We start from the raw sequence: 12,368 nt of genomic DNA on the forward strand, positions 1-12,368 counted from the left end.
CTTCCTCTGCTACTTTTTCCTCATAGGCAAATGAGAATAATCATCCTGCTGAGCTACTCAGGATGTTTGTGAAAACTAAGTGATAATACTTGGTGAATTAAAGAGAGTGGGGAAGAGGCAGAAAGAGAAGGAGAAAGCGGAACAGGAAGAGAATAAATAGGAGGAGCAGCCAGTCCTCGTTTTGCTGACAGAAGTCAGAAGCAAGGGGCCCGTGGTGTGTGCGGCGGAGGTGGGGGGGGCCCAAGGAGGCCCCAAGCAAACAGCCACCTGCTAAAAAACCTGGTTATTATTGTTCACAGTTTGATGTCTTAAAAGCATATCTTTTACTATAAAGTCTTAGAATGCACTAATGCGGATAAACCATACGATTTAAATACCTTTTCCAAAATAGGAAGTTCTCGCCCAACGGCAATCCATAATATTCCGTTGGCACTGTAAGCAAAATTAGCTCATGCTGGGACAAGGGCTAAGGGGGTGCGAAAGGGACAGTCATTCCCTGTAGTATGAGGTTCACTTCTCAGACTTAGGTTAGCGTTGGGATCTCCTGTGGTCGCTCTCTCTTTGCCTCAGACACTAAGGGCAAAAAGAAATCTCTCTCTAATGTGTTCCACAGCAGCCAAGAAGCTGTCATTGGCTCCACATATATCCATTTTATGAACAGTTTTCATTAAAAAGATTAGAATAAAGGCCAAGTTTTCAGTATATATACCAGCGATTCAAATTTCTGTTTGCAAGTATAAGGAAAATAAAGTCAAACTACTTAACGCTGTGTTAAGTGAAAAAAGCAGGATATAAAATTACATGCACAACTACCTGAAAACTATCTAAAAATGTATCTAAAAATAAAAAACACCCCCTCAGCATCTGTGCGAAGAGAAAAGATTGGATGGAAATACAGCTACAGAAGGAATTAGAGGGTCTTTTCTCTTGTGTTTTCCACATTTTCTATTACTATGTGTAGCAGACAATATGTAACAAATATAATTTTAAAGAAATGTATGTATGAGCAGCAGATAAACAAAAGAACTGGAGATGATCAAGATCACAGAAAATTCAAGATAATCCTCTGTTAGAAATCCTTCATATGGCCTTTTACCAAACTCAGAAAACTTCTCGGGCAGTTCCAAGCAGCAGAAATCCCAGAAATGACTTTTCTTTGGTTGTGGAAGCACTGTGCACTTCGATCAGGAGGTTTACCTTACTAATGTTTTGCTTTTTGAAACAGCAAAGTGAGTTCCCACTGCGACTGCCCTGAAGAATAATAGACATGCCACAGATCATTTACACAGTACAAGGTACGCTTAGGGGTCCTGCTCTGGCTCCCCGAGTCCTGACTCTCTACGCGCTTCTCAGGCAGACACTGTCAGACGCTACGCAACAGCCATCCAACCCTCGGCTCCCCTGTAACCTAACCTGGCTTTCTGTCCAGATGTGTCCTGGCAGTGTGCCCAGCCCCAGTGTGGGCCTCACGTGGGCTGAACCCATCATAGCAAAGCCGAGTCCTTTGCAGGCACAGGCACGTGGCCCAGCACCTGCCAATGAGATGCTATTAGGAGTAGGTTCTGCTACTGGTGACAGGTATTTACTCCTCTTTCATGAGAAAGCACAGACTGGGAAGGGGGCTCTGCTTCCAGCTCCACCATTCCTGTGTGTGGCCCCTTGTCCTCACTCTCCAAGATGGCCAGGAGGTCTTCCAGAATGGAGGAGAGGATGAAGACGGAGGGGCAAAAGCAGTGGTCTGCTGAGGAAGGGTCTCTCAAGGCAAGTACTTGGACTAGATACTTCCACTGATTTCCCTTTAGCCAGCACTTACGTAGTCACACAGCCACATTTAGCTGCAAGGGAGACTGGGAAATGAACTCTTTATTATGGGGGGGGCCTATGTACTCAGCTAAAATCTGATGACTTGGGAAAGAAAAGGATGAATACGGGGCCACCATTAGCTGACCTTGCTGCAAAAACCAAAGAGGCAGTCTTCTGGGGGGAGGGGGGCTGATGTGAGATCATCCTTCATTAAAAGAGAGTCCCAAGGGCTTCCCTAGTGGCGTGGTGGTTGAGAGTCTGCCTGCCGATGCAGGGGACGTGGGTTCGTGCCCCAGTCCGGGAAGATCCCACATGCCGCGGAGCGGCTGGGCCCGTGAGCCATGGCCGCTGAGCCTGCGCGTCCGGAGCCTGTGCTCCGCCACGGGAGAGGCCACAGCAGTGAGAGGCCCGCGTACCGCGCAAAAAAAAAAAAAGAGTCCCAAGCATACCCAGCCTCAGATCTTTGTTTCTAATGTCATCCCCCAATAAAAGGAAACAGGGCTCCTTGGAGAAATGGCTGAATCTAGGACTAGGGCAGGAAATAGTCAAGATGAATCGGGCACATCTGTGAAGGCAAGAAAGTAAGGGAGTGCTCAAAAAAGTAAAACAAAAACAAAAACAAAACCAAACCCGCACAGTGACGGGGGTATGTCAGAGGGTCACAGGAGTCAATGGAAAGATCTCCTAATGCCCAAACCTGGAGCCACTTGAACAAAATCATGTGGCACTGGGTTATAAACCAGAGTAAGGCATAAATACCCGTGAGTTCATAGTAATGTAAATAAATGACTGTATAAGTAAGTAACTGAGGTAGAAGGGACACATCTCCCACACAGAAGAATTCTATGGAACTCGTGTCCATACTCTGCAGTCCAGGGGGTGGAGCATATCTCCCCACTCCTCAGGTGTGAGCACGGTGCTTCCTCTGCAGAGAGTACAGTATAGAAAGGGGGGCAAAAAGACTGTAGGAACCTGACGAACCAGACCTCTAACAGGCAATCAAGGTCAAGCTCAACAGTCATAAGTCACGTGGATAGGATGTATCCTTGACAGGCTGTGGTGAGAATGGCACGTTACCTCTGTGCTCTGCATCCCCCAAACCCATAACCCTGGTCTAATCACCAGAAAAACAGCAGACATAGCACAGCGAAGGGATATTCTACAAAAGACCTGACTAGTACTCTGCAGAACTGTCAGGGTCATCCAAAACAAGGGAAGTCATGGCCAAGAGCAGCCTAAGGAGCCATGATGACTAAGAGTAACGTGGTGTCCCGGATGGGATTCTGAAACAGAAAAGGGACATTAAGTAAAAAAACTAAGGAAGTCTGAATAAAGTATGGACTTTAGTTAATGATAATGTATTAATATTGGTTCCCTAATTGTGACAAATGTACCATTTTAATGTAAATATGAATAACAGAGGAAACTGGGTGTGGGGTATATGGGAACCCTCTGTACTATCATCTCAATTTTTCTGTAAATCTAAAACTATTCTAAAATTAAACGTTTATTAAAAAGAGAGAGAGAGACTTCCCTGGCGGTCCAGTGGTTAGGACTTGGCGCTTTCACTGCCATGGCCCCAGGTTCAATCCCTGGTCAGGGAACTAAGATCCCGCAAGCTGCACAGCGTGGCCAAAACAAAGCAAAAACAAAAAAATGAAGAGAGAGAGAGAGAAGAGAGAAAGACGTTTTCCCCTCTTTCTTGAGTGGGAGGTCATAATGTTGGAAGCTGAGGCAGCCATCTTCTGACTGCAGAGATTACAGTTCACAGCCCTAACCAACTTTGGAGCCATCTATTGGATTTCTGTTATACGAGAACATAAACTTCACTGTTTAAGCTGTTTTTGGTCCGGGTGTTTTGTTCCTTGCAGCTGAATGCATCTCAACCGACATTCTTCAAATCACTTTCACAGCCACTGCTGTGATTTACACATTCACCTCCTTACTTAAGACATTTAGCCCGCTCCAACACCCTTGCTCTTGCTCTCTTCCTTCTCTGCCTTATCCCCTGCCTGCATCTCTTCCAACACCCCAAGGCCAGCAACTCTTGCCGTTCCCTGGACAGGGCATGTTCTTTTACACTTCCAAGCTTGTGCATACTCGATTCCCTCTGCTTGGGAATGCCCACTCCTCCATCCTTATTTCTCCCAGCAAATAACTACCCTGAACCAAGTTTTAGCTCACCGTGTGTGGTGCGCAGGATTCTCCTGTGTCCCTGAAAATTCCTGCCCATTGGTGGACATGGCCTGCATAACCCTGGCTACTGTGAATACAATGAGCTGTACTCCTATGGTTATGTTGTAGGACAGTGGGTCTGGGTGGGCCTGATCTAATCATATGAACTCTTTAAAGGCAGACAGTTTCCTCTGGCTGGTAGCAAAAGAGGAAGTCAGATATTCAACATGTATAGGGGGATATGGTGTGCAAGAAATCCTTTGCTGCTGGCTTTGAGGATGGAGGGGGTCACACGGCAAGGAATGCGAGTGGGCTCTAGGAGCCCACAGCAAGCTCTGGCTGACTGCCTGCAAGGAAATGGGGACCTCGACCCTACAACCACCAGGAACCAAATTCTGCGAACAACAACGAGGTTGGAAGCAGATCTTTCCCAGGGACTTCAGATGAGCACTCAGCCCAGCTGACATCTTGCTTTCAGCCTGTGATGCTGACCAGAGGTAACCCAGCCAGGATGCTGTGCAAACTTCTGACCTACAGAACTGTGAGCTAATAAACAGGTGTTGTTTGAAGCCACTAAGTCTCTGGTCATTCGTCATGCAGCAACAGAAAACAAACACATCATGCCTCCTCTCGCAAGTTTTTCTTCACTCCTTGGGTACCCTTGTGCTATCTTCCTCTCCACTGCTGTGGCACCTCATAAACATCCTGCTATGGGGCACGTCACTTGGTATTATAATGATTCATTTACCAGTCTGCTCTCCTCAAAAGATTCTGAGTTCCTGGAAGAGGATGGGGACTACCACTTTATCATTGTAATCCCAGGCACAGAGCAGGGAAGCAAAAGCAAAAAATATTTGTGCAATGAAGGTTTCATCCAGGAAAAGAAAGCCTGAGATCACGAATTTGTAATCATATATACTAAAGTAACCCAGGATGCCAGAAATTTAACGTCTAAGCAAGAGTCTCACCAATGTAAAAAGAGACTGGAGAAAAAGAAAAAAGAGACTATTATTAATGTACACGGGGGGGGGGGTGCTTCTAAGGAACCAGTGGTGGATGAAGCCCCCGGGTAGGGAGGGAAGGAGTGAGCAGAGGTGTGAAGAAAAATCCGTCTCCATCTCTAGATTATTTAGTAAACAAGTATTTATTGAGCGCCTGCTATGTGGTCAGGCCAGGGATTGTTGAAAACAATACAGACGTTTAAGATTTAAATCCTGCCCAAGCATACCGAGATCCTTTTTTTCTGTGGTCTACCAGGCTTAGATGTTAGAACCAAAAGCAATCTTTTTTTTTTTTTGCGGTACGCGGGCCTCTCACTGTTGTGGCCTCTCCCGTTGCGGAGCACAGGCTCCGGATGCCCAGGCTCAGCAACCATGGCTCACGGGCCCAGCCGCTCCGCGGCATGTGGGATCTTCCCGGACCGGGGCACGAACCCGTGTCCCCTGCATCGGCAGGCAGGCTCTCAACCACTGCGCCACCAGGGAAGCCTCCAAAAGCAATCTTAAAGACTGATTTTATGCGTATGTAAGCTTAAAGTTCCTCCACTTCTTAAATTAGTGGGAGCAATCTGCTTTTCTATTTAGCTGTGTATTTTTGAAGTCCTTCAGCATTAGCCCTTCTTTGTGTTGGCTGCCTAATCCTCCGCAGAGCAGATGAACCACTGTCAGCTCAGTCTTATAGTCATTTAGGTTTCCAGGCTTTCACTGTTACAAAAACCTGCCAATGAACATCTCTGTTCCTGCTCCTTTGACAACACCGCTAATGGGTCTGTAATAAAAATTCCACGAAGGGGATCCAGATATTTTATTACATAACATCCTCCTCCTCAGTCCCTGCCCCATGGATGCCAGCTCCCCTGCCCTCTAGGGCCCTGAGTTGGGGCAGTTGCTTACCTCTGGGTGGGTGCCGCCCCCAACTCTCGGTCTGGAAAAGTCAGGAAGCGGGTGGACCCACAACTTGCCGAGAAACCAAGCAGATGCTGAGAGAGAGGAGAAATGGCACAGGAAGTTGTAAGGAGGTGTTTGAGGAAAGAAGAGATGGGGCGGGACAGATACTTTCCGGATCAGAGTAGTGTGTACGTTAGTCACATCACAGAGGCCTCCAACGCTAGCACGATGAATTTGTATTTTATCCCGCGGGACGAGAGGGAGTGAAAATGGATTCAGTGAAAGAGATTGGGTTTTAGACCCTGCCACGAGTTCTGGGGGTGGGGTGTCAACTCATCTCTCTGGGCCGAGATTTCCACATCTGTTAAACTGAAAAGGTAATACTTGCTGGGCCGACCTCGAATACATACATGTAATAACTAAACAGAAAACAACTATAAAACGTAGAAGGCTGATCTCCAGGGGGGTGGTTTACGGTCAGGTGACAAGCCGACAAGACTTTTTTAAGTCCTTTAGGAAAAAATTCTGAAGCCAGATCCAAAAACGAAGAGGCGGATGGCTTTTCGCCTGCAAACGACTTGCCATGGACTCGAAGTGGGTCGCAGCCTCTTCTTGCTCTGCTGCTCCCGCTCTGCCCGAAGCCACGCGGGAGACCCTTTTCGAGGTTTGCTTTGGAATCTCGGCGCCGAGGACGCCCGCAGATGCGAGGGGACCGAGATGCGTGCGCGCGTGTGTGTGCGCGCGGCTCACCGGCCGGGAACCGGTAGCTATGGACCGTTTAGCTACCTAAGTACAAGGCGGCGCGGCAGCTCGGGCCGGGAATCTCCGCACGGCGGAGCGGGCGTGGGCAGCGGGACGTGCGTGGACGCATCCGGCCACTGCGCAGGCGCGGACACGCTCCCCTCGGCCTGCGCGCGGCGCTCCGGGCGGGCGCGCGCCCACGACGGGTTCCGCTCCCGACAGGCGGAGGGCTGCGCGCGCACGAGCGAGCCGGCCGTGACGTGTGCCGCGCTACGCCCGACGTCACGGGTCCGTGTGTAGTGGCGGCCGGGCTGCCCTCAGCAGCGGCTCCTGACGAGGGCGGTGCGGCCGCTGGGTGCGGCGTTCGGGGGTCCTGCGGCCCGCGGCGGCGGCGGCAGCGACCACGACCGGGAGGCCCGGCGCTCCCAGCCGCGGAGTCGCTGCTCCCGCCCCTTCTCCGGCCTCGGCGGCGCCCGGCCGCGGCTTCCTCCTTTCCTACCCAGCTTCCCGCGGGCCTCCGGGCCGCGGCGGCGAGAAGCACCGAGGGGCTCCGAGAGGCTCCGGCCGGCCGCCACGGTCCACGCGCCCGGTCGCGCTCCATGTGAAGGAGGGACGGGCCTGGCCCCCCGACCCGCGCCCGACTCCTCGTGCGCCCCTCCGGCTCCCGGGGTCCCGCAGCCTCCCCCGACCGGGGGGCGCGGTGACAGGCCGCGCGGGGGCGGAGGGGTGGGCCTGCGGCTCCCTATGTCCCGGCGGAGCGGCCGGTACGTGTGCTCGGGCGCGCGCATGTGGGTGGGGGTGGGGGTGGGGGCGGGGGCGGGGGCGGGGGTGCGGGCCGGACGTGGGGAGGGGGCCTCGCCTGTGCGCTGCTCCTGGGGCGGAGGTTTCGCTAGGTGGTTGCCTCGCTCCGGGTGGGCGGGCTTCTGGCCCCCTGCATCCTGTACTGAAGTCCAGGTCTGAGCGAACTAGACTGCTGGGCGGTGGAGCTGTCAGACGCGTACTCTGCAGGGCTTTGGGAAGGAAGATTGTCCCTGGTCCTTGGCAGAAGCAGAAATGTTATATGCAGTGAGCGAGAAAGTGCTTGTCTTTGCACTGTTACCTCGTGGTTCACTAGTGGTTAGGGTCGAGGCCCCTTTCTGTTTACGGACCGTTTAGCTAGCACTTAGCACTTAATGCGCTCCCGGTATTTGTCGTGCGTTGTCTCACTTCACCTTCGAAGCCCAGTGAGGTGGGTACGTGTCTCCCCACTTTACAGTTGAAAAAATCGAGGCTCAGATTCAAGAACTTGCCCAAGGTCGTGCAGCTTTGTAATCTGGGAAAGTCTTGATTCGAATATGATGTCTTTTTTGTAGAACCGGTTTCTGGGTCTTGCGAAAATAAATTTGTGAGGAAAATGAGAATAGCTGGAAAGTTCCTTCTTCGGAGTAAATTCTAAATACATAGGTAGAGTTCATTTGCCCGTAATGTAGGCTGTTCGATGTGTTTTGCTGCAGCCTAGACAGATGATTTTCTTGGCTCTTTTTTTTTTTTAAATTACTTTTAAAAGGTGACTCCATGCACCTTTACCTTTTTTTTTTTGCAGTGGGACTGAATGAGCAGAAAATATTTCCTCTCATCAAAAAGAAGAAATAGATTTGGTAGAACTCCATGTTTCTTGAAAAGTTACAATTTTGTGTAATTCTTGATGCGTACAGGGAACTCGCAGTTGGGTTATTTCCTTGAGATTTCCTTATTGCAAAATTTGTTGCTGGATTATGTGGCAATGGCAACACGCTTAGTAATTTGTGCGTTAATTTGTGCAATATTTCTGAGTAGAGTGTCAAAATTTAATGTGCAGAATATTGTAAAAAGTTATCTTTTAATGGTGTGATTTTTTTCTTTCCTTTGTATGTAGCAACTAATGAGTGTTTATAAACTAATTGAAACTCTAATTTTAACATTGGCCTGTACTGTTTCTTTGGTTATGGTTAGGGAAAAACTAAAGTTCCTTTACATTTCTCTTTACAGAAGAAAGTGTTGATAAGTCCCTTTGAGTAATTCAAGCTTCATGCATAGTTGTAAATGTTTAAGAAATCTATTGATGCCCCAAATTGTAGTACTTTATAATTTCCTTTAGTGTATTCTCAGGTTTAAGAAAATTTGTAGTTGAATGTCTTTGTTAATGTCTGTAAGAGAAAAGGTCGAATTATATAGTTAAGAAGTGGATGGTTCACAGATTGATTTGTTGTTTGGTTAAAGTATAAATGTATGGTGAGTCTTGTTGAATATAGTATCATTGTAGAATGCTTATCCAGTCATGCTCTCCATGTGTCTCTTTTCTGTTTTTGCGGTACGCGGGCCTCTCACGCGCAGGCTCAGCGGCCATGGCTCACGGGCCCAGGCGCTCCGCGGCATGTGGGATCATCCCGGACCGGTGCACGAACCCGTGTCCCCTACATCGGCAGGCGGACTCTCAACCACTGTGCCACCAGGGAAGCCCCGTGTGTCTCTCTTGAAAGAATTAACTATTAAAGATTTATCTTAAATAATTGGATTACATTATAGATTCAATCTTTTAAGCAGTGTTTTAGTTGGAACTTTCATTCCTAGTTTACCTTATTGCTACCAAAGGGGTAAACTATATTTAATAGATGCTATGTTAAAATGAAATCATGTTTGGTTCTAGGCAGTGCCCACAGCTTTGGTTTCAGGTTGATTTTTTTTTTTTCCCTGTAGAATCGGAGCTCTCTAGTCTCCCTCCCACCACCACCCCCAAACCCAGCCCCAACTTTTTATTATAAAACAATTTCAAGTACACAGGAAGTTGGTAATATTGAACATCCATATGATAACTCTCTAGTTTCATTTGTTGACGTCTTGCCGTATTTGTTTTGTGTATAAATACGCGTATATTATTTTTGGCCATACCATTTGAAAACTAAGCTGTAAACATTATGACACTTTACCCCTAAATATGTCGGCTTGCATCTCCAAAGATAAGGACATTTTCTTACATAGCCAAAATACCATTATTGTTAACTTTCTTAGTTAATACTTTTTATTGATAGTTAATAGTTTCTTATTGATCATTTTTAAATGTAATCTAGTATCCATCCATGTTTAAATCTCCCCATTTGTGCTGCACGGTCTTTTATGGCTTTTTATACTCAACCCCACCAAACCAGGATCCCATCAAGGTTTATTCACTGCATTTGGTTAGGTCTCTTTGATCTCTTTGAATCTAGAACAGCCTCATCTCCCCCTTTTATTTATTTTTATTTTTTATTTATCTATCTGTCTTTTGGCTGTGCCACATGGTATGTGGGATCTTATTTCTCTGGCCAGGGATCGAACCCGTGCCCCCTGCAGTGGAAGTGCGGAGTCTTAACCACTGGAATGCCAGGGAAGTCCCATTACCTCTCCCTTTTAAAATGGTGGGGTTTTTTGTTTGTTTTGTTTTGTTTCAGAGATCAAGCCAGTTACCTTATAAAATGAGTCACATTCTGGATTTGTCTGATTTTTTTCCCTCGTGTCATTTAGCATGTTCCTCTATTCCCCCTACACTAACTGTAAGCTAGGTTTAAAGGATTGATTAGTTTCAAATTAAATATTTTGGGCAAGAATAACTACTGAGTGTTGCTGTGTGCTTTATATTGCTTCCCATCAGGGGATGTATATTGTCAAGTCCTGTTATTTGTGATGCTGAGTTTGATCACTTGGTTATGGGGGGTTAAGGTGAGGTAGATTTTCCCCATTGCAGTTGGCAAGTAGTCTGGCATGATAAATTAGCACTCTAGTGCTGGCCTGTTCTCCAGTCATCTTTCACCTAATAGTTTTATCTATTGCTGCATCTATTGCTGATCCTTGTCAAGGTAACTTTTGAATTTCAATGTTAACGATCCTTTGTTGGTCTTTAGATAGTAACAACATCACAGGAATTGTAAAAATCTATGCAGCTATATTAATCAGGTTCTGATTTCTAGGATTTTAAAGATTTTTAATCATGAATTCAAGGTATCTCCTCTTATGAATAAAAAGAAACCTGGCCCGAGAAAAATGAGAAAAATTCAATGCCTGTCTTTTCCTGTACTCTTTCATCTGTCTCAAGGAGTGTGAGTGTGTGTGTGAATGTGTGTGTGTTTCGTTTTTTTTTTTTGTTTTTGGCTGTGCCACATAGCTTGTGTGGCTGTGAGATCTTAGTTCCTCGATGAGGGATTGAACCCAGGCCCTTGGCAGTAAAAGCATGGAATCCTAACCACTGGACCACCAGGGAATTCCCTCAAGGAGTGTGTTTCTTTTCAGTTTTTCTTAGCCAATATTTGTTGCACAGGAATAGCCAGAAATACAATAAAGGGAGAATGGCCTTACTAAAAAACGTTTTGACAAAACTGTCCATTTTCTGGTGTAATACAAAGGAGCACTGGATTGAGAATCAGAAGATCTAAACTCTAGGCCTAATTCTACCATTCTGTGAAGTGCAAGGATTATAAGTTTTTAAATTTCACCCTGTATTCTTACGTCATAATGATTGTTAGTAAACATTGTGAATTTCTGATAATGAGACATGTTGGTTACATTTAGAGGCAAACCTCACTTTAATTTAGCCACATAGAAATAAATCAACTATGTGTAATATAAAATTGAATTTATTTCCCAACGAATTAACTGACATTTAGTAGGTGATTGTTTTAATGAAGGGTTCATAATAGAACCTACTTAAGTAACACATTTTCTCATTAAAAATATGATTTAATTCATGAAGCAAGTTTACATGAAGGTTTTCCACACATCTCTTTTATAAACAGGATGAGCTGTATATATGGAAATTAAAAAACTTTTCCCTTATTCTCTAAGCGTTGTGAGAGGTATACCTCTTTATACACACACATTTATAAGAAACATGTCTGTATAATTTCATCTTTTATCTAGGATATCCCTGGGATTTATTAGGAACATTGGCTGACTGTTTCTCATTCTGGTTAATCACATATTTGCTTTGTAACATCTCTTGTGTTGTTGCCTTTATTGTTACTTTTGTTGCTTACTTTTTTTTGTTATGCATACTTTGTCAGGAGGATAGGGGTAGAATCTTCTTTGGAGTTCCTCTGGTAACTAGCTCACCACCTTTCTTGTAAGTGTTCAGGAGTGTTACTCTTGAGATTCATGTCCCATAAATTTAAAAAGCACTGTGGTGTTTATAAACTTCAGAAGTTTTTTCTAGAGTTTTCCCCCCAGTTGTGCAGTTAGTCATTTAGTGTGGACTTTAATTATTAATGATGACCAATTAAAAGAATAGTTTAAGATATGATTTTATCAGTATTCTTGTGATAATTCCCAGATGGGGTCCCCTCAGGCACAATGCTCCCTGGGCACTCTGCACCTGCCTCGACCACCCACTGACCGCATTGCACTGTGCACATCTCTGTGCCTTCCACTGGGAAGCTGGCTCTTCAAGGACAGAGGCAGTGTTTTGTTGATTTTGGTGCCCCAACACCGAGCACAATGCCTGTTGCCAAATGTTTATTAAGTGAATAGGGAGTTGACAGAAGAGACCTCCTTTTGCACTGTTATAGGAGTCTTAAAAGGTCGTGCCTGCCTGAGTTGAACAAGGTGGGGAAGTTCAATAAAATACTTCCATATGCCCAGGAGAAAATTAAGTATTTGTGAACAGCTCTACCACAGAGGCAAGGCTGTGGAAAAGTTGTTGTTTTTTTTAAAAAAATATTTATTTGGTTGCACCAGGTCTTAGTTGTGGCAGGCGGGATCCTTAGTTGCGGCACACGG

At 46.2% G+C, this 12,368-nt stretch overlaps 1 protein-coding gene across 1 annotated transcript in view; it reads left to right on the forward strand.

The window, feature by feature from the left end:
* The first annotated feature begins 7,283 nt into the window (after positions 1–7,283).
* The window catches only part of MAP3K2 (mitogen-activated protein kinase kinase kinase 2), a 90,337-nt gene continuing 85,252 nt past the window's right edge, over positions 7,284–12,368 (forward strand). The window contains exon 1 of the mRNA XM_060106081.1: positions 7,284–7,369. The gene's annotated coding sequence lies outside the window, so the exon portion shown is untranslated. The remainder of the gene's footprint in view (positions 7,370–12,368) is intronic.

The sequence above is a fragment of the Mesoplodon densirostris genome, chromosome 8 (genome assembly GCF_025265405.1).
Source record: "Mesoplodon densirostris isolate mMesDen1 chromosome 8, mMesDen1 primary haplotype, whole genome shotgun sequence".
In the NCBI taxonomy this organism is placed as follows: Eukaryota; Metazoa; Chordata; class Mammalia; order Artiodactyla; family Ziphiidae; genus Mesoplodon; species Mesoplodon densirostris.